We start from the raw sequence: 22,398 nt of genomic DNA, 5'->3' as shown, positions 1-22,398 counted from the left end.
CGATGACTTATTTATGTCGATTACTTGGCAAAGATTTATTGAATGATAACCCGGATGGAAACTATTATCTAGCAGAATAAAACGCAAAGTCATCTGGGAAAAATGAAACTTTAGAAGTTTTGTATTGTACACTGTAAAATTATACCTCGTTTTAAAATATTTATACTAGGTATGTGGTGATTCCAAAAGTTTCTTCAAACCGGATTCCCAAAGAATATCGGATCTCTCCAAGCTTTCGAATTTCGAATCTCTCCAGGTTTTTATAAAAGAATAAGAAAACGCATTTTACTAAATATGAAAGTCTTTAATTAAAGCAAAATTTGAATTGCTTTTTTGACCGAAAACCAACTTAAGAGCAAATTTTTAAAAAGCGCTTGTATTTATTCAAATGTTTTAAGTAAAATGTAATAAATGAATATATAACTAAAATCCTCGAATTTTGACAAAAATCGATTAGTATAATTTGACAAAAAACGTTTGATAAATATTTAGATTTTTTAAGATTTTCTTAAAAACCAAACGAAATGCAGAAGGAATAAGATCCGTTTAAAAATTAATTTAGCTAACCTCCAAGCATGGAACACTTAATTCTCTTTACAAAAATTGAGAATGAGGCAATCCGGGTCACCATTAAATGATCTTCATTACACACTCACTGAACTTGTACTTTCGCGTTCCTTTTAGAGAACACCCTCCCACTGCATTCGATAAAACTAATTTGTCCATTGGTTAATAGATGTTTAGGTTAGAATTTAAATTACTTAAAATTTCCAGTTTTCAGATCTTGTGCCTATTTCAAGATTCTAATGATTTAATTATTCGAAAGTTCCATCTGTATACCAAAGCTTCGTCAGCTTTTCTGTACAACTATAAGCTGACTCTTAATGACATCGATACGGTTTAAACCAGCCCTCAGCTCCTGGTAGCATAACCTACGCGAATTTAAGAAACCATTTATGAAATTCTGTCCTAAAAGACAATGAAGAGTCAACTATAACAAACTGAGCTCACGTATCCGCTTAAACTTTATAATTCGCTAAAATATTGATCTAATAGTTTATATGTAAACGTTTCTGTATTACGTTTTTAGTATTATCAAACATGATACATTAAAAGGCGAATTGTACAAAAATCTACACAGATGAAAAGAAAACTAAAATGTCTTATGAAATGTTATTAATCTGAGACAATAGTCTCTTATTTACATTAACATAACATAACATTAGTGGCGCTTCCTTCTTATGAAAAGAAGGAAAAGAGCTTATGCAATGTTGCCCATTGCTCTTCTGACATTTGATCATTTAAATCAAAGGATTTAAATGGTAACTCCCGTGAAAGGTAAATAATAAACAAATAGATAAGATCCCAAACTGACACCAATTATATAGTACCAGCAAAAGATCCCATCTCTAAATTCAGGGTGTCGGTTAAATCGTAAAACCTTCCGAATTGGATGAAGTGCCGATTCAATCCCTCCCAAACCACCAAACGCAAACTCTTGACCAAACAAGAGTGCGATGGCGAGTCTAAAAAAATTAATAAATAAATAAATAAGGAGGGCAGAGGTGCTTTCTCAAGCCAAATGGCCAGGTGGTGTATAAAGATTTGATATCTATTTCCAAATTATATTACAAAACACAGCTATGAGAGGGAAATCATTGCATAGTTTCTTTTACAAAGGAAAAAAAAGAGAACTCAGAGTGTCTCAAAGCTTGTTTCTTGTGGTTTCAAATTCACCTTACCTGTAGGTGTTTAGTATACATCAGAAACCCTATTATGCCAGAGAGCCCTTTGTATAGAAAGTCCTGATCAAAGCTAATATAGGAAAACCCAAGGAATTTGTTTCTAGGGACAGAAAACACCGGACATCGTCCCAGAAAGTGAAAAGGTGTTTCCTCTTCTTCTCCACAAGCTGGGCAGAGAGGAGATTCCACAAGACCACATTTGTGGAGATGCTTGGCCAGATAAGCATGTCCGGTAAAAATTTTAATTACCTGGCGTAAGTTAGTTCTACTGAGGTGTATGAGTTTTCCTGATAAGTTAAGTGTACTGAGCACCAATTTAGAATGAGCACAGTCTGGTAGTTTAGACCATATATCATCATGTTTGTTCTTTATCCAGCTCCTTACTTCTTTTTTAACAGTTTGATATGAAACTGGGTAAAATGTTTCTGGGCCAGACATGAGTAGTTGCGAAGCATCTTTAGCTACTTTATCAGCTAGTTCATTTCCAGAAAAATCACAATGACCTGGGACCCATACTAAACTAATGGTATTATGGGCCTGAGCCAGAGAATTGAGATCTTGAATACAGTTCAAAACACAGTTTTGTAACTTGATACGATTAGCCAGGGCAAGGATGGCTGATTGGCTGTCAGAGAGAATATATGTTCTTATCAACTGTATTTTTAGCTAAGAGCTCCCTGGCGACCATATTGATCGCCAGAACCTCGGCTTGGAAAACAGTTGTTAATTTACCAAGGTAAAGATGAAATCTTCTCCAGATCCCTTGGTTCTTATAATAGCTCCAGCTCCAGTAAAGTTGGATTTTGATCCATCTGTGTAACATTCAATTGATCCTGTTGGAATTAGGTCAATTAGAGATTCTATCTCATTCCTTTTTGGTATATAAGTTGAGAATAGTTTATCTGGAACTATTGTTTTAGTAATTGCATCTTTGGGCATATAGATTATAGGGATCTCATTGCCCAAGTCCAGGCATGTGTCAATGTAGCTTTTCAGGTGACTTTTATGACCGAAACCTGTCCTTTGGCACCATGTGCCATTTTTAGTTAACCTATACATGACTTTAATTGCTTCTCCGCTCAAGAATAATTTCAAGGGTGGAATTTGCAATAAAAATTCTAATGCAGCAGTAGGGGTACTATTTAAAGGCCCACTAATGCATAGGCAAGCAAGTCTTTGCACCTTTTGTAAAATGTTTAAATATGTGCTTTTGTTAATAACATTGATCCAGATCACGCATCCGTAAGAAAGCATTGGCCGGACTATGGCAGTATAAATCCATAGAGTAGATTTGGAGTTAAGGCCCCATTGTTTACCAACGATTCGCCTACAAAGTACTAGCACATTTGTGGCTGTTTATGCCTTTTCTTTTATATGGGTGATCCATGTAGGTTTACTGTCAATGCAACATCCTAGGTATTTAACGCATTCCTTACGTCTGATAATCTGGTTACCCAGATATAAATCTGCCAGTTTCCATTTCCTTCTCCACGTGAAAACTATGACCTCAGATTTTTCAGCAGAGAAAAAAAGGCCATTTGTTTCACCCCAGTGTGAATATTCAAGTTCTGCTGAGCTTGATTGTGTAGGGTTCCGATATCGAAACCCAGTAGTAATACAATAAGGTCATCTGCATAAGCCTGTGACATGCCAGGTTCCTCCCGTAGAAGTACTAAGAGTGAGTCGAATACCAGGTTCCACAGGAACTGAGAAAGAATACCGCCCTGTGGTCACCCTTTAGTAATATCTCTCTTTATTTCACAGTCAGTGAGACTAACGCAGATATTCCTGTTTTTAATCATAAAGATGACCCATCTAGTTATCATAGGGTGAATATGACTTCCAATAAGGGCCTTATGCATTTTCTCGAAACCGATGTTATCAAAGGCTCCAGTAGAATCCCAATGGCAAAGTGTCCATCTATAATTGTTTTTTTTTCTATTCTCCACACGAGTTGGTGTAGGGCCGACTCAGTGGAGAAGTCAGGCCTAAAACCGTGCTGGTCTAAGCTAAAAATATGGTTCAAATTATTATCTGACAGGAGGTGCCAGAAAATCAATCGCTCCAACAGCTTGAGCTGGAAGGATGTTAGCGTAATCATTCTAAATGAGTTTGGTTTCTCATATGTATCCTTTCCTGATTTTTGAAGAAACACACCTCGTGAAGTTCTCCACATCTTAGGAACATATCCTAAAACCAAACTGTATTCGAATATGTCCACGAGGATGTGGGCAAAAATATCCCAGGCTTTCTGAAGCAGAATTGGGTAAATGCCATCTTTCCCTGGAGATTTAAAGGGAAGAAATACATCTAGGGCCGCTTTACCTTTTTCAAAGTTCACTATTGTCTTAGCAAAATCCAAATCTAATGGATTATGAAGTAATTCCAATGTATTCTTTGAGGGTTCAGTGGTGACAGTTGTGTCCCCCAGATGAAAATTCAACATTGTCGAAAGTGTATTCAAAGAGTTTATAGTGTAACTGCCATCTGGTCGCATAACCGATGAGAGTTGAGACTCCTGAGATCTTTTAAGAATCTTATGTACTCTGGCAGTCTCATGGTAGGATAGAATATCTGTGCAGAAGGATCTCCATGAGTTGTATTTAGTTTTCCTGATTTCACTTTTAAATTTTCTTTGTAGAATTTTGAAGTTAGACCAGTTAACTTCAGATTTATTTCTGACTGCTTTCCTGTGAGCTCTCCGAACCTCTAGGCGGAGGCTTTCAAGCTCCTTGGTCCACCAAACTCTCTTGCTAGAAGAGTACTTCCTTCGTTTGGGAGGGCATGATCCATGATAATATTCAATAATGATATTTGTCAGATTGTTCGCTTGAGTATCAAGCTCCTCGACTGTACAATTATTGTATAAAATCTGAAGGTTAATGACATTAGAAACCAGGGAGTCCTTATAAAGGTCCCAATTTGTGTTTTTAATGTTTCTGAAATATTCAGCTGGAATTTCATCTCTAATACAAAACTGTATAAGGCGATGGTCTGAAAGTGAAGGATTGTCACTTACATGCCAATTCTCAATAAGGTTATAAATATTAGAAGTTAATGTGAGGTCAATGACTTATTCTCTTCTTCTGTTGACAAAGTTGGGGCGATTTCCCCTGTTTACCCAAGTTAGATTGGTATTCATTATAAGTTCCATGAGTTTTTCTCCTCTAGGATTGATATCAGAACTGCCCCATGATAGGTGGTGAGCGTTAACATCACCACCAATAACCATAGGAATATTGTTTATTTCACAGAAAATCACAAGATCTATAAATTCTTGCAGAATGTTGAGGTCATAAGCCATGTAAACTGAGCAAAAACAAAAGTTTCCTCTCAGTGAACTGTTTATGTCTTTAGTTAAAATAGCAGTTAAGTCCTCTGATAAAAATTGAGATAATTTCATAGCCTTTATATTTTTAGAAATGTAAATGCTAATTCTAGGTCTTTTATTAGGTCCCTCTGACGAAAAGAAGTGTGCGTTCATGGGCCTACCAAGGAGTTTACCCTTGTACACCCAAGGTTTCTTGAATTAAGGCAACAAAAGTGACTTGCTTACCTAATTGAGCAGCTAAATTGTATGAAGCTGCTCTGCTATGCTGCAGGTTTAGCTGACTAACCTTAACCATTAAAACAGGTTAAATGAGAGATAAGAACTTACCCTGAAAAATTTTAGGAGATACTTAGTTAAAAACCGCATCCTTAACCCACGACTTCAAAGGAAGTAGTGACAGAGGAAAACTATTCAGATGTCTTCCCCAGAGCCTCCAAAGAAAGCTCTTCCGTCAAATGTTTCCTCGGAGGATCCTTGGGCGGAGGAATTGATTTCTCCTGTTGTCTTGGTTCCTTCAGCTGTACAGAGCCACGGGCACCACAAAAAAAGTCTGAAATTCTGGGCCTCCAGATAATCCATGAGCTCAGGCTCCCCTCCCAGCACCAGAGTGTTACCTCTGTCTCCAGGGATAACTGCCTTCTTGGCGATCTTCTTAACATCCAGGCCCTTGTTACAGTCATCAAGGAGCTTGATGTTATCTTTTGGTGACCTGTTACCAGGAAACCAAGCGAAAAACCTCTTCATGGGAGGTCTGCCCCCGGGAGCCATGGCGTGATAACCGGGATGGTTTTCTTCAGGGCCAGGTAGATCATTGATCTTCAGGGCCAGGTAAATCTCTATACAAAGTCTTTAGGACTTCCACAGTCTTCTGGTCCTCACAATCAATGTTGAGGCCATTCGGCTGCAGGACTGTCTTGTGGACCCTGCAGGTGGTGATGGAGCCGTCGATAATTCGGTCATCAATTATAGAAGTGATGAGGTCCAAATCCGCCGATGTTATGTCTCTGGAGTCATCCTTGCAGACGACCCGCAGAATAATTGCCTTCCTCACAGCTTGACTATAAAGCCGTCGTTTCTTGAGGGCCATTTTCGGGGTGTCACCAGCAATACGTTCTCTCTTACGAGACTCTTCACTGCTTGGATGGCCCTCCCTCACCAGTTTGGAGGTCGCTCCAGAGGTCTCAGCTTTATATGTTTTCTCACTCGCTCCCTTCTCCCCGGAGATCGAGATCCCTTCCATGGCCCTCTCCAGCCGTTTCCGTTCCTCTGGCGTTGTCGCTTTTCTCTACTTTTATTTACAACCTCCGTCATTGGTGACTGGTCATTCGCTTGCGCATCTGGCACAGCACTTCTGACAGAGAGTCAGTATCCATCCCCACTGGGTTCAAGGCGTCCGTGTCCGAAGGCACATTCACCCCTTCACCAACGGTTCTGGTTTCTGTACTCCTGAAGAGAAGAGCGTCCGCACCCAAAGGCGCATTCACTCCCTTAGAAGGAGATACGGTGGTTAAAGTGGGGGTTTCAGAGGATGCGTTTTTATCTGATTCTATATTTCTAACATCCATTTTGGCATTTGATTGAAAAATGGGGCAGAAAAATTCCTTCCGATTTGCTAAGAGCCAGTTTGGAGGGGCTAGCCCCGGATTCAGCAGCCAGCAGTGACCTCGGAAGAGCCCCATGCTCTGTCATGCAGGACCTCACCCAGTCACCAACTGGAAGTACAAGGCAGGCGAGATTATACACCAGCTGATAGAGCAGCCAGGACATGCTGATATCCTCTGGACAGCTCATGTATCCGCTTAAACTTTATAATTCGCTAAAATATTGATCTAATAGTTTATATGTAAACGTTTCTGTATTACGTTTTTAGTATTATCAAACATGATACATTAAAAGGCGAATTGTACAAAAATCTACACAGATGAAAAGAAAACTAAAATGTGTTATGAAATGTTATTAATCTGAGATAATAGTCTCTTATTTACATTAACACTCATAGGATATTTTTAAAACTTTTTTTATATATATCTCTATACAAAATTTATCATTTATTCTCGAAATGTCCGCACATCGCACCTACTTTGCTCAATTCGTATTTTGTAATTCTGTACAATTTATAAGACAGAGAAACTTTTTTTCACATGAATTATAAATTGAAGAAATCAGAATGCTGAAACAATGTCTACATTTGGAAGCACAGTTTTGACCTTGATTTATTTCTCTGGCACATTTGAATCTATCTTTTTTATTTTAAAACATAAAATCTGTTCAAACTAATGGTAATACTGTCTAACGTCTGTATAGGTTTAAATCATCGCATTTAACTTCTATAGGGTTTCATTTTGCTGGATGATAAAAATTAAAATCTCAGATTATGTTTCAGCTTTCCATATGTTTCTATGTAGTTTCTTTATTCAAGCGATTTTCTTATCGTTCATAAGTCACATTAAAAAAATAAGAAAAGAACTTTCATGTAATGAAAGCAATTTAGTTTCTTGACACTTTTTATCAAATTCAGCTTTCCGTTTTTTGAGCCTGCATTCCTGTTTCTTGTTCTTCCAAATATTATATGACGCATTGCATTCCATCCTTTTCTGCTTTAAAAATTTTAGGAGGAAATCGGATAACGAAGATTTCCAAGGACTATTATAAACAAATTTAAATAGTGTATAAGAAACTGATTAGATTGATTGGTTGGTGACACTTATTCTCTATAAAACAATCTTTTAGTAAGTCCTGTTTTCATATTAGTTCATTTCCTTTAACAAAGATGTTGGTTCCAACAGAGAAACTACCCTCCTGCTCTTGAAGCGCAGATTTTGTATTTTCTCTTCATACAAATTTATCTACTAGCAAAACTAGGGACTAAACGTATAGATTGAATCAAAAGTGTTTCACAAAAAAATTTAGATTGCTCTTGAAGCGTAATATTTAGTGGAAACTTTTAAATTTGAGTACGTTACAAAAAGCTTCTCCTTTTTCATCTTGAATTCCATTTTTAAATATGAGGTAGATTTTTGACACTTCCGTTAATTCATCATTAATTATTTTGTCTTTTTTTTAATCTTTTGAAGTAACTTCGTTTCCTTGTCGCGCAAAAAATCCCTCCCATTTTGACGTTTGCAAAGTAACATTAAAGTAATTTACGATTAGATCTAAATTTTTCTAATCGCAAAATGGAGAAGTGCTGGCTATAAACTAACTTAACTGCTGAGTTAGAAATTCCTTTAACTAGAAAGACATAATATTTCTTAAACATATTCATCAGCATAAATCTAACCATGTGTTTCTGATGCTAATATATCGTTGCCTTAACTCATAACGTTAAGGAAAGCGGCATGTAATGGATATTTAAACTACTTTTAAATCACTGTTACTACGAATTCGTCGTTTTTAATATAATAATAGATATATACTGCTTTTTCACCCTCATTATAATCAGTTCCATACCTATTAAGACACACATAATATCTGACACAAAATGTTGGCTCATTTTAATAACATAAGGTTAAAAAATATTAAAAACAGCCTAATTTCTTAAATTTAAGTAATAAAAATATGAGATTAAATTTAATTGTTAAAGAACAATTGCATATTTTCTGAAGAATCAGGATTGTTTACCCTCTAAAAATACATAAATTTAAAAATTTTCTCATACAAAATTAAAGATTTTTATTATGTAATAAAAATTTTTAAGCACTCCAAAAAAGGGAGGTACACATCATCTCTCGTTAAATTTGAGATGTACCCTCTATGCATATAGTCCATCTACCATAGCTTTATAATTAAATATACGCTATCCTTGATAACCTTTCTTGACTGCAGTGTCAGAAACTGCTCCGTAACTTTTTTTTAATTATTTTTTTCTACCTCATTTACTTCTGTTTTTCTAATACATGTATATCCATATTTTGTTTGAATTTTGTTAAATAAAATCAGATCATATCTTCAAAGATTAAATTTTTCCAATTTTAAAATTTAAGATAAAATCTGAGACTGTTGAATTCCTCCATTTATTGCAAACCTTTTTTGAAAGGCCTTTTCGGCTAAGGGCTTCTTATTCTGTCCAAATTTTTGCTTGCGTACGAGTACGTGATAAATTGAGGGCACAAGTCCGATGAAAACTGAAATAAAATTATTCTTATCACGACAAATAATCCAAAAGGCTGAAATTTATTCAGAGATATTTGTACAAAATCGCAATATCTCAGAGTAGTTATATTTTAAACTACGAAAACGTTTTAAGGAACACACTTCAAAGCAAAGAATGCTAATCCCGTCTCACCACGAATTCGCTACAATAAACAACAACAGTTTTCTAAACAACTGAATTGAAATGTTTTCCTTCAGCTTTTATAAGCTTTTAAATGCACAAGAATATTCTCGTATTTGCCCGATTTTTCTGATAGCAATAGTACAATTACGAGGTATCTATTTATTAAAATGTTAAATGCACGTGCTCCTGTATTTTATTTTTTCCAGGCATTTCTTTCTCTTCAATTTCGTGCTGCATAGCACGTTAATATAAAACAATTTTAATCACAGATTCTACTAAAAATATCTAAATAAATAAAAAATCCATAAAAATATATAAAAAGTGAATTTGTTTTAAAAAAATACCATAATTTGATATAAACAAATTAACCATGAGATTGCCGTCTAAAAACCTATAATCACATCAATCATAAGCTTAAATGTTTTCAAATTCATCTGTAAATAATACGAAATCAATTCGCTTAAATTGTAAATTTTATATATTTCAGTACAATATTTAATAATTACAGATCTATAACGTACTAAATATTCAACATTATATTTTGTCAGTAAATTCCCATTAATTAGAATACAAATCTAAAGATTCTTCGTAATCCATACATCCTCCTTCTTTCATTTCTTTTACGAATTTTTCTCTTTATTCTTCACATGTTTTGAATTCTTTAGTGACCATTCTTATCACTTTACGTACAAAACTTTTATCATCTCCTGCTTTCAACTCTTAATGCGTTTATTTATTCATTTTTATTCTCATTTAAAATTCTCTTAAACACAATTACTAATTTTTCTCTAAATTTAATACTACGAAGTTTCCCATAGAGGACATAGATATTAAGTTTTATGCTTTGGTTTATATTTAATTCTTGAAGTCATTCATTAACTCTTCTATTCGATAATGACTTTGTTAATTTGATGTTATTTTGTACTTTTTCAGGCAGCATAACTCTCGTTTTTTCTTAAAAAGAAGAGTGAACAATGTCCGTTAGGAAGGTTTCTAAGATTTCATTCCCAGAACGAACGTTTTCTGCCCTTGGCTCAGAATTAAATTTAAACCTTTCCTTTATTAAAATAAATGTTGCCAGAAATATTTGAGCTAATCGCGAATGTAGCGAAATACTGTTTGTCTAGAAGAAAAGCAACTAAAACAAAAATAGCGCTGAGAGGAGCAGCGCAGTTGGATTCACTGTTGCTAGAAACGATATGCAGACTGTTGATGTAAATACTGACAAACTGTTTTTCTGTTTTATAAAAATTCATTTTTGGAAAATGATGTACAACAAAGGTAATACTAATCGTTTTGAGTATCACTGCATTTCAAAAGATTCTAAAAATTTCGGAACTAAGTTTCCATAAATTTCCCAAATTGAAGATAAGTTAAGAAAGTCTTTCTTTGGATTTTGTAAGAGGATTCGAATCCAAACCAAATCGGACAAACAGTGTACTAACAGTGCCTTACCTAAACTTGGAAATTATGTGGACAACGAATGAAGTTTGAATAGGTCCTTTCTTTAGGACAACGAAGGAAGCCTATGTGGGGTTAATAACTGAAAAAGAAGTTTTCCAAATTTATGAGTTGTTTGTTTCAAATTAAGGAGTATACCTAATATTTTATTTCCTCAAACAAAAAATATTTTTCTATTAGTATTACGATATACTAAATTAAAAGGATTTAATTACATTTTATTTTCTTTAGTCCCTATCAAATTCGAATATATTTATTGAAATGATATAGTAATTATAATTTGAAATCTAAAATACTGTGATTTGTTACTGACTACTATAATTATAATTTCTGTGGAAATTTCTATCCCTTAATGTATGGGATGTAAATTGGAGTCATTAGGATATTTTTTAAGCAGGAGCAGCGAAAAATGCGCAATGCTCGTGCCAGGATTCGAGCCTTGGACCTCTCAAATACGCGTAGAGTATGCTTCCTATTCCATCACGAAACAATGCATAAAGGACGGAGAAAGTGCCTTCTAAAATTTTATTTGTTACTCAATTGTCGGTACGCAACGTTTTCAAGCTATTTTTCCCTTATGAAGTCAATTTCAATACACAAACCTCAACAACGCATTCACTAATTGGCTAACAATATTGATTCTTTCTTTGAGCAAAAGCGCCTTATATGTAACGTGTTTAAAGGAAAAATCGCGCTTTTTAATATACACAGATTTCATAGATCTAACGTGCCAAAATGGGAAGACTTTGTAATGTTAATTAAAGAACACAGTGTTTTCAAAGTTACAATGTAAATCATTTTTTACTGCTACCAATTAATTTCACGTTAAAACAATTAGCAGATTTTGCGATAAATCGAAGGAATAACTGCAGTTCTAGTATAGAGGGGAAAACTAGACACTAAGTATTTTTTTTAAACTTTTGGGTACCGAAAGACTGTCATATGGAACTAAGGATACTTGCTTCTGCATATTTCCACTAATAATGGCATATGAAAGAAGACTTTATTTGCGCATTTATTACTGGGTTCGTTTCTGTGTAATACTCTAAATGGACTAAAACTTGACTGATCAATTATTTTACTAAGGCAGAGATCTCGAGCTTAGCTGTTTTCCAAAGACACCATCATGAAGGGAACTTGCTTAAATCTTCATTATATATGTAATAAATTATGAGCATAATTATCTAGCTAACCAATTACACTTTTCACTAGTTTAACCCAAGATATTGTTCTTATAGTAACCAGAAACAGAATATAAATCAATACCGAAAAACACCGAGATCCATTACAGCGCACTTTAATCCATACGCTGCTTTCGGAACAACAAAATATTTTAGATTTCAAAAAAATTTATCAAGCTTTAAAATAACCTTAGTAATCCAAACGAGGAATATTGGAATGCAGTTGCACTATGTTTAAGAAATTATGAAGAATACAGAAATTAAAAGTTTTCTCTGTATAAATAGTTTTAAATTTTAAAACCAAAATTTGATTCAAATTTTCTTTTTTTAAAGTACTTTATCCTCCATTTTTTTCTGCGTACTTTGTGGTCTAATTGGAGACACGTACGGCTAGCAATCAAGAGGCTAGGAGTTCGAGCCACAGCAAGAGCATCGCTGAATTCTCGCGTTTCCTTAATAGTGAAAAAGAATTTTCTAAATGATATTTCATTGGTCCTCGAACTAAAATGTAATAGATGATATTTTGCGAATGAAACCTGGTGGAAAGGACCGTTAGAAAAATAGAAATCCCCAAAATTAAGTGAACTGGCTGAGTTTTTAAGACATTACGGAAGGACAATGTAAAAAAATAGTTTATGGACAGGAATATGACAAATATGACAATAATAATAGTAAAGTAAATGCGGTTATAGCAAACATTAAATATACCTACTGTCAAGGAGATCACATTTTTCTAAAGTGAGCGACATTCTTTCAATTGGACAAGCAGAAGTGAACTGAATATATCAAAGGTAATAATAATATTTCAATTGCATTTCAAACACACATTGCACGGAAAATTGTAAACGTATGCACATACGTAAGTATTGTGGGAAACTTCATCACTGTGTTGCTGCACACAGAAAGATTAAAAAGGCCAGAATACAATTCATAGTAATTCATGTATTATCACAGCCACCTTAGTAAAAATTAATAAACTGTGACAATCATGCGCATAACAGATCTTTAGGTAAACATATTTTAGCTGCAATACGAAAATTCATCGAATTACCTTTTTTTACAGTAAAAAACCGCCAATCATTTTATAAACTAAGCAGAGCTGACATTTTATTAGGTGCGAATGTGTTTTTAAATGTTTTTAACGAATGTGGAAACGTTATTAAATTATTATTACATTATTATTTAAATAATTGGAAACATTATTAAGCTTGATAGGAATTAAATCTTTTGGGGTGAGTTCCGAATTAATTTGAATTGTGCAGGGGTTTTTGAGATGCCTAAGCACTGTAATCCACTGTTGGTAAACCACATAAGGTTTAATACTAAAACATTAGCTAGGTCATCTTGGAAATTAGAGATTATATCAGATTCATAGCCTCTTATAACAGAAGGAAGGTTATGGAGGTTCATATTCAACATTCGCATAGTCAAACTTAACGACAAATCTCGGAGTAATGTTAGATGCAAAATCATCATCAGGTGTTCACTTAATCACACGTTAAGAGTTGGCCCAAAACCAAAAGAAACCAAATTTAAACTTGCCTGGGATGATACAGCTTCGAAAGACATGGCGACAGGTTGAAGACCTATTCGTAAAACAATTCAACGCTTAAATTCAATTCGCATTCCTGGAAATGTGCTGTTATATGAATCTTTGAAGATTCAACTGCATGGTTTCGATGATACTTCGGTGAAAGGTTATGGTAGAGTAATCTATATTAGGTCAGTTAATCACTCTGCTATTTGTGTAAAACTATTGGTAGCAAAACCTCGAGTCGCTCCTGTTAAACCAATTTTGATCCACTATTGAACTGTGCTATTGTTTTTATAGTTCCCTTTACAAAAGCAATGAGAAGTGCAATACAGGTGGAAGTTCAGCCTATACATGCATAATTTGATTCATATATTGTCTTAGCTAATGTATGAACAGAGCCGATGGAAAACGGTTGTAGCAAATAGGCTAACACACATTCAGACAACTGTAGAAATAGGCAAATGTAAATTGGAGTTATATTCAAGAGAAGAATCCCAGCTGATTGTGAGTTACGAGGATTTGATCTAGCTGATTTTGTAGTTTATAAACTTTGGCGGAATGATCAAGGATCAGCTGGGATTCTTCTCTTGAATATAACTCCAATTTACATTTGCCTATTTCTACAGTTGTCTGAATAGTAAAAAAGTAATTAGTAGTAAAAAAGAATTTAGGATTTCAGTCTACACAGGAGTTAAAATACAGCACTTCATGGTGTGTTACCCAAGCGGCAAGTTTTCTTTTTCCACTTAAAAGTAATAAAGCAAAAAAAATCATTACCTGCAGGTTCACGCATTAGTCTTTCTTCGCGTTCTTTATTTGAGCTTTCTAAAAGCTTTGTGTTGTTAGTTTGTGTTTTGCGATGTGTGTTTTTAAAATGATATTTACATAAAAATATTTCAAACATAAAAGGCGACGTGGGTATATTTAATATAAAATGTTAAGTTTTGGGGCTCAGCATTAATTATAAACACTACTAATTTTTTATTACTCTTTTCCCCCATATAACAAATAACGATAAATATATGTGTTCATGTACACATCACTTCTTATCCTTGGATTAGAAAATGTTGTGTTTTGGATTCATAAGTGAACAATTTAATAAGCATAACACTTTTAAATGCAACATAATTTTATAATTCCCAAAATAGGTTTTTTTCACATACTCATTTTCATGTTCAATCATTTATACTTGCTATATATTTCTTTAACAAGAGTGCATAGCGATAACATTTGATGGCCGTTTACTTTTGTTTGAAACGAGATTCGACACAAAAATGAAACGAACATAAAACTGAGGATGGTTGTAAATACATTTAGTTGCTTCATAACGATAGCTTATCTTCATAATTCTCACAGCATTTAGCATAATCCAAGAATGCATTTGATGCTTATAAATGAAATATGTTGTCAACATTTGAGAAATTTTAGATTATCTCATATTATATTTTCTTAAGAGTATAAGTCTGCTCATAGCTTCAAATAAATTATCTCTTCACGTTTGTCAGTTTAGCCTAAATCTAGTTATGAATCTCATACGTATAACCGGGCATTACTATAACGGAAAGTTTAGAATTATATTTTAATATAGATTTTCATTAAAAACTGCTATGAGTTTCAAGAAAATTAGTACCTCCTGTTGCCCATTAAAGTTTATTAAGGACTTTCAGTGAACTACCACTTTATAGTGTCCAGTTTTCTAATTAGCTTTCTATAAATCTACTATATCATCAAAGTTACATATGCATACTGCAAACCTAAACATATAAAATAAATTTTTGAATGTTTTGCGTAAGAGTTAGCGAGAACAAAATTAGTCACACACAGACACGCAGACAGACAGACATCATTTCAAAAACAGTAAAAACGTATTGTGGTAATTTGTTCTTATTCGTAGCATTCGCGCTCATTCGTGCTTATTCGTTCAAAACTTACTGTGGAATTTTTGGATTAAAACCATTTTCTCTTACCAATGTACATAGGTTGGCGGGAATAAAAAACAGGTAATTTTCTTTTTCCCATTAGCTAAGTATCAAATTAATACGAGATTCTTTGCATCCAAGTCAAGCTATTGAAAACAGACCGTTATGACTTTTAAGTAAAGTACGACATACTGTAGTCCACTTTTACCCAAAATCTAATCAACTCTTTAGAATGTAGGAAGCTTAAATACGGAAAAAAGGAATTTTTGGAAGTTTCATATAAGAGTTACTATCGGCAAATATTTCGTCCCACACATGCACACAGACACACGGGCAGACAGACATCATTTTAAAAATAGTAAAAACGCATTGTGAAAAACCTAACTCTTGTTAACTCATTAACTTGTTAACTCATTATTAAAATTTTGAATTTCTTGAATATTACCGCTTGAAACTGTACTATAACTTCAGGTCTTAAGCAACTATTCTATTCAGTTTGAAACATCATATAATAATAAATAATAATATCAATTCAGTAGCATTATTATATTTTGTAAATATTTTGGGTATTGTTTTAATTCACATTTGCATTAATGTACTAAATAATTATTGTGTGCTCTAATAAATAACATGTAATTGCGTAATAGACGCTTGTAATAACTTAAATTCATGCACATTAATTAATCTAGCATATTTGCAGCATTCCAATCATTTGTTTCCTACTGAGCCTGCCAGTTGTCTTATCGCCACGTTTATACTGCTGCAAACCCAGAAAAAGTTTAAAACAAACTTATTTATTTAAAACATAATAGTTGCACCTTTTATGATTGAAAATAAATCTAAAAAGATTGCAGGACTTCAAATAACCTAAAATATGAATTGAAATTCAATGTATATGTGTATTCAATGTTATATATATGGAAATTAATTCGAGACGAAAACACAGAGAAAATTATATACGGGAAAAAAATCATTACGGAAATGATAGATAGAAATTCTATTGCATATGTTTGATAGGAAAATGAAACGAAAACTTTTATACGAATCTTCCAGAAATATTTTATTATTGCACATTTTCGAAATATATATCAAATAGGAAACACATAACAATATTTTGGTTAATATACAAATTTCCGAAGATTTTAAAATTTTTCTCTAATTTCTATAGCAACATATATGCAGGAGAAGTATATTCAGACATCTTCTAACTTTCCACATCCTAGAAGGAAAAAGATTAAGTAATTAATATAAATCATTTCAAGTACAAGAAGTTATAATGAAGTAACTAATATTTATGAGTGAATTTAAATATTATTGACCGAAAAGCAGAAGTCACGCAACTCGACAAATATTTTCAAATTCTTAGCCTCATAACCTGTGAATTTGAGACTATAACTGAAGTATAATATGATGGATCCAGACGGTATTGCAGATTGTTTAAACATATTTGTCTCAAGCAGTGCTCTTAAATATCCAATTGCATAGGGTTCGAATTCACGATCTCAAAAGTCCTAGAAAAATTAAAGCTAAAAGTGCTAGGGGGCTAGAAATTCCATACCATTTTTAAAAAATAAAAAATATTATTAACAAAATACAATAATAATATAAACAATACTAATAACAGGGAAATCTGAAAGCATTTAAATATATATTTTTCTATCTGAAATCTGAAGTTTGGTATCTTTGAAAATTTTTATTGGTTATATTCTGTAATTCAAATATATTGACAGTTAAACAATAATTTTAAAGATTGGCATTTCTTTATCATATTTAATTAATTATTAAATAGTTTTGTTTATTTAAGAGAAGAATAAGCAAATTATAAACAGTCTCTAAGTTTTCAGAGAAAATATACCAAATGGAAAAAAATCTTATGTATAAATAGTAATCACTCAATATCTTTCTCTTGTTCATTAAATTTTTCATATTCGCATAGATAAAAAATACATATGTTTGCTTATAAATAATCATAAATTTCTTTATTTCTTACTACAGCTTGATACTTGATGGCGTTTCGATCCTGAAAACTGGAAAATAATCTGCAAATTGGAAAATATATATTTAAAATAGAAATTCACTCGCTGTATAAGATCGTCAACTAAATGGAAGATTTGTTTTTATTTTTTTATTATCATATTTCTTTGGAAAGATAAAAAAAAGTAATAAAGCCCCAAATCTTTCTTTAAGCCTCAAGGTTATCGACGTTCAAACACATTTTGCGATAATTTATATCCATATGCGTTATTTCACTTTTATTTTGAGTCCTCATATTTGGATACCTCATATTTGGACAAAGTGTAAGTTATTTGTCTTTTAAATATTCTCTGTATGTTATTTATGAATTAGGCTGTTTAATAGCAATAGACGGAGTTCCTATTTTTTTAACTTGTAATCTGATATATTTAAATAAAAAAATTCATTTAATTCATAATATATCTAATAAAGACACTGAAAACTTTTACAGAATTACGTTATATATTTTTTCACTTTTGAAATATGCAGGAGATATATATCGTCCTCGTGTTAGTCTAAATGTATATTCATTTAGTATATTATAAATGTTTCGTTATTCCACATGGCTCATTTCTATTGATAATCTCTACTCAGCCATATTACTTTTTTAAACGAGCCCTTCTAGATGACTGATAAAATCTGAATCATTTCATTCAGTTTAATTATGATTGTTATTATTATTATTATTATTATTATTATTATTATTATTAGGCGCAATTTAGCAATAGCATAACATATGTTTTATACAGAATCTTCAAGCAATTTAGAAACAATCATTTACATCCTTCTTGTACAAGTATTTAAAATATCCTTGTCACTTAAATAGAAAACAAGTCTGCTTTCTTTCATGATCCATTTGATATTAATAGAAATATGTTCTTTAAATGAATACCTTAATAAATCTACTTACGTATGGAAACGATGTGTTCAATAAAACCTCTATTAGTTGTAATTTTTCTGTTCTTATTAATACTAAGAATTTTCTATTCCATACTTCTTACACGTTTGTTCAGATATCTTCCTAGTCTGGCAGCTACTCCGGAAAACAATTTTAATGTATAACGCTTTTTCCTTCCCCACTTCCTAACTTTTGTGGTGTAACTTCTCTCTAGCAATCGGAATGCCCCGAGCTGGAATCCCGAGGAAAAACATCGGTGTACTATCGCTTTTCGTCTCCCGATAAATACCTGATCTTTCTACGCTTTTGCAAATAATCTTTAAAGTAAGAGTCATTATGCTCATACAGTCCCATTACTGCTGTCTTATTTATTATTAACTGCATGCAATACAACACTTTTTTCTAAATACGTTTCTACTTAAAACGTATTTCCTTATAACGAAATTTAGTGAAGCTCATAATATTTGTGCCCGTGAACGGTATAATGGTTAACAAAAACTAACTTAATTGCAGTCCGTAACTATCCTAGGTAGTTCAAATTCCGGAAAAACTATCCCTAATTTTCCGTGTTTCCTCTTCCGATAAATACCTGATCGCTCTATCCTTTTCAAATAATCTTTAAAGTAATAGTCATGATGCTCATACAGTCATATTTATGCTGTCTTGTTTATATCTTCTATATGAAAATCGAATAGCTCTTACAGCTCAACACGATTTTCCAAATACACATCTTAGTAAAAGGTATTTCCTTATATTGAAATTTAGTGAAGTGAACAGAACTAAAATCTTACACAAACGGACTTAATTTCTAGCCTCTAACCAACAATATTAGTTTGGCTTCCGCATAAGATATTGCTGCATTTATGCTGTGCTTGAAACTTTTATAACAATAACCTCCTCATGTGTAGCATTCTGAAAACCTCCCTGAGAGACGAAGGAAACATGTTAATACTCACAAACGTACGCACATAACATTTAAATAAAAGGTAAAGGAAGTTTAAAATACACTGTCACTTTATTCGAGAACCTATTCCATTATTTCGTAAAGTGAAATTTAAAATAGGAATGTCCCAGTATATATTTTGTACACTTCTTTGCGAAGTAAAACCTTTCATACTTATCTGTAAAGTTTCTTTAAATTATGAAATTGACTCCAAATGAGTAAATTAAACTAATTCAAAGAAATAATTTAATACCAAAAGCATTAGACCTCTATCTTTAAATACACAGTTTCGATAACAGTTTGGAAATACCCATAAAATGAATGGATAAAATAACAAATTCTTAAATGCAGTTGATGAAACAGATATGTATGTATATTATAAGTTTAAAAATCACTATCAAACTAATAAGACAACACTGCGGCTTTCTAGACATTCAGATACAAGCGAATTATGTTCGATGCTATTTAGTTTCAAAGAGGGCAAATTGTTGAGCTCTTATGGAAAGTTCTTCTATGATCTGACTCAACGTATACATCTTGTGAGTATACTTAACGTTTACTTAATGTACACTTTTTGTGGGGTACATTTTGTGCGTTATGGTCTCGTATTTTTGTTTGAAAAAAATCATCCTAGAAACACTAACATAAGTGATCATAATCGTAGAATGACAGATGAATAAGGACATAATGGAGGATTTTGATCTAACTGAAGGATGCAAAACTACAAATATAACTATTGAGCTGAATAACATACTTTCAGAATTTTCAATGCTAATCAATGAAAAAGAACCTTTCAAAGAGAGAAAACTGCAGTGGTCAAACTATAATCGCCAAACATTGGTTTATGAATGGAGAGGACAATGGGACAATACTAACACAAATTTAAACTGCTGATCCGTCGAGGACAGTCATTTGATCCGTTGAACAGATCTGCACAAAGTTTTCAATTAATAGTTTAGCATGCATAGGTAAAATGGTAGGCAAGCTTTTCATCTGGATTACTTATAAAGATCCGCTCGTAGTCTTGGCTGCCATATCATGAAGCCATGCCGACCCCATTAGTGCCCGCAAATCATGTCGCTGCCGATACGCATAAAAGTTTAGTAAGCAACAAAGATCATTTGCAATCACTATTTCTGCAGAAAATTTTATTGTTCTGGAACCCGATATTCCAGTTCAGGGATATCGTGTCTTAAATCACAGATTACTGAACATGCTGATTACGTCATATTCATCATTTGCCAACCTTTCGACAATTAAAATTGCATAACTTGTTTGATGGTGATTTTCTGCTTCTCCACCAGGACATAAAATGATGTAAGAAATAGTGATTCTACTTGATTTACATGTTTTGAAGTTATTCACTCCTAACACTCTAAGTAAAAGCCCATTCTAAACCCCCTTGTAATTACTGCTAGTGCAGTGTATTGCTCAATGAATTTACGAACACATTATATTTTTCTTTACTAGTACACTTTCAGTTTCAGATAAACTTGAAAAAACATGTAACTATTAATAGAAGTTTCCATTTTTCTTCTCATCAGTTTCCAAAGTTTTAATCAAAAGCTGTATTTGTTGCTTATCTTTTTGCTGATAATGTAGGCTTTTGTCTGCCTTTAAATGTTTTACTTAAGACCTTTTTCTAGTTTTTTTTATTTAGCCAGATGCAGAATAATAATTCTACAGTTCAATGATTGAGAAATTATTTAAATCCCTAAAAATATTGCATACTTACCGTACATTGTAGCAGCATTTATTATCCCCCTAAGAGACCATCTAAGAGACCAGGTTGGGGCTGTGGTTCAGGGTCAGGAACAGCATGAATGATAGTCAAAACTGCCATCGCCAAAGCCATGAGGAAAACTAGACTGCGTCTGAAGAACTCCATTTCTTAGATACACGACTTTAAAACCGTAATGAATATCGTACCCTGGCAGTGTCCTTTTATAATACAACTTAGTCTTGAAAAAATATGTAGTATCATGAGACAGAATAATGACACAGAAGGAGGATACATAGTTTAAAATGAAAAGGAATTGCGAAATATATCTATTTCAAATTGTCTTGGAAAGAAACAATTTTTGTATATTCAGGCGGATGATGACTTATTTATCTCGATTACATGGCAAAGATTTATTGATCGATAAGCCGGATGAGAAATATTATCTAGAAGAATAGAATGCAAAGTCATCTGAGAAAAATTAACCTTTTGCAGTTTTGTATTGTACACTGCACAAATATACCTCATTTAAAAATATTTTGAACTAGGTATTTGGTGACTCCAAACGTTTCTTCAAACCGGATTCTCAAACAATATCGGATCTCCAAGCTTTCGAGTTTTTATAAAAGAGTAAGGAAGCGCATTTTACTAAATATTAAATTCTTTAATTAAAGCAAAATTTGAATTGCTTATTGATGGAAAATCAACTTAAGAGCACTGTTTTTAAAAAGGGCTTGTATTTATTCAAAAGATATAAGTAAAATGTAAATGAATGAATATATAAGTAAAAGGCTCAATATTTGACATTCAATCGATTAGTATAATTTGAAAAATATTTTTAAAATATACATATTTTTCTAAGAAGTTGTTAAAACCGAAGGAAATACAGAAAGAATAGGATCGGCTTAAGAATTCACGTAGATAACCTCCAAGCATGGAACACATAATTTTCTCTACAGAAATTAAGAATGCGGCGATCAGGATCGCCAGGCAATGATATTCGTTACACATTCACTGAACTTGAACATTCGCGTTCTTTTTAGAAAATACGCTCCACTGAATTCAGCAAACCTAAATTTTGAACTAAAATGTTTGGGATTTAAATTACTTAAAAATTCGAATTTTCGTATCTTGAATCCTTTTCAAGATTTTGAAGATTCAAAATTTCCATCTGTGTAAAAAAATTTAGAAATTTAGAATTCAGAATTTTTTGCAAAATCTGTGTAGAACCGTAAGCTGACTCGTAATGACATCGATACGGTTTAAACCACCCTTCTGCTCCTGGCTGCATAACCTACGGGGTTTTAAGAATATATTTATACAGTTCTGTTCTAGAAGACAATAAAGAGTTAAATATTAAAAAATATCTGCTTAGAT

The sequence above is a fragment of the Stegodyphus dumicola genome, chromosome 7, assembly GCF_044657685.1.
Source record: "Stegodyphus dumicola isolate Sdum_Otavi_A_Nest chromosome 7, ASM4465768v1".
Classification (NCBI taxonomy): Eukaryota; Metazoa; Arthropoda; class Arachnida; order Araneae; family Eresidae; genus Stegodyphus; species Stegodyphus dumicola.
The sequence above is the reverse complement of the archived record's forward strand: the minus strand, read 5'-3'. Positions refer to the sequence as shown.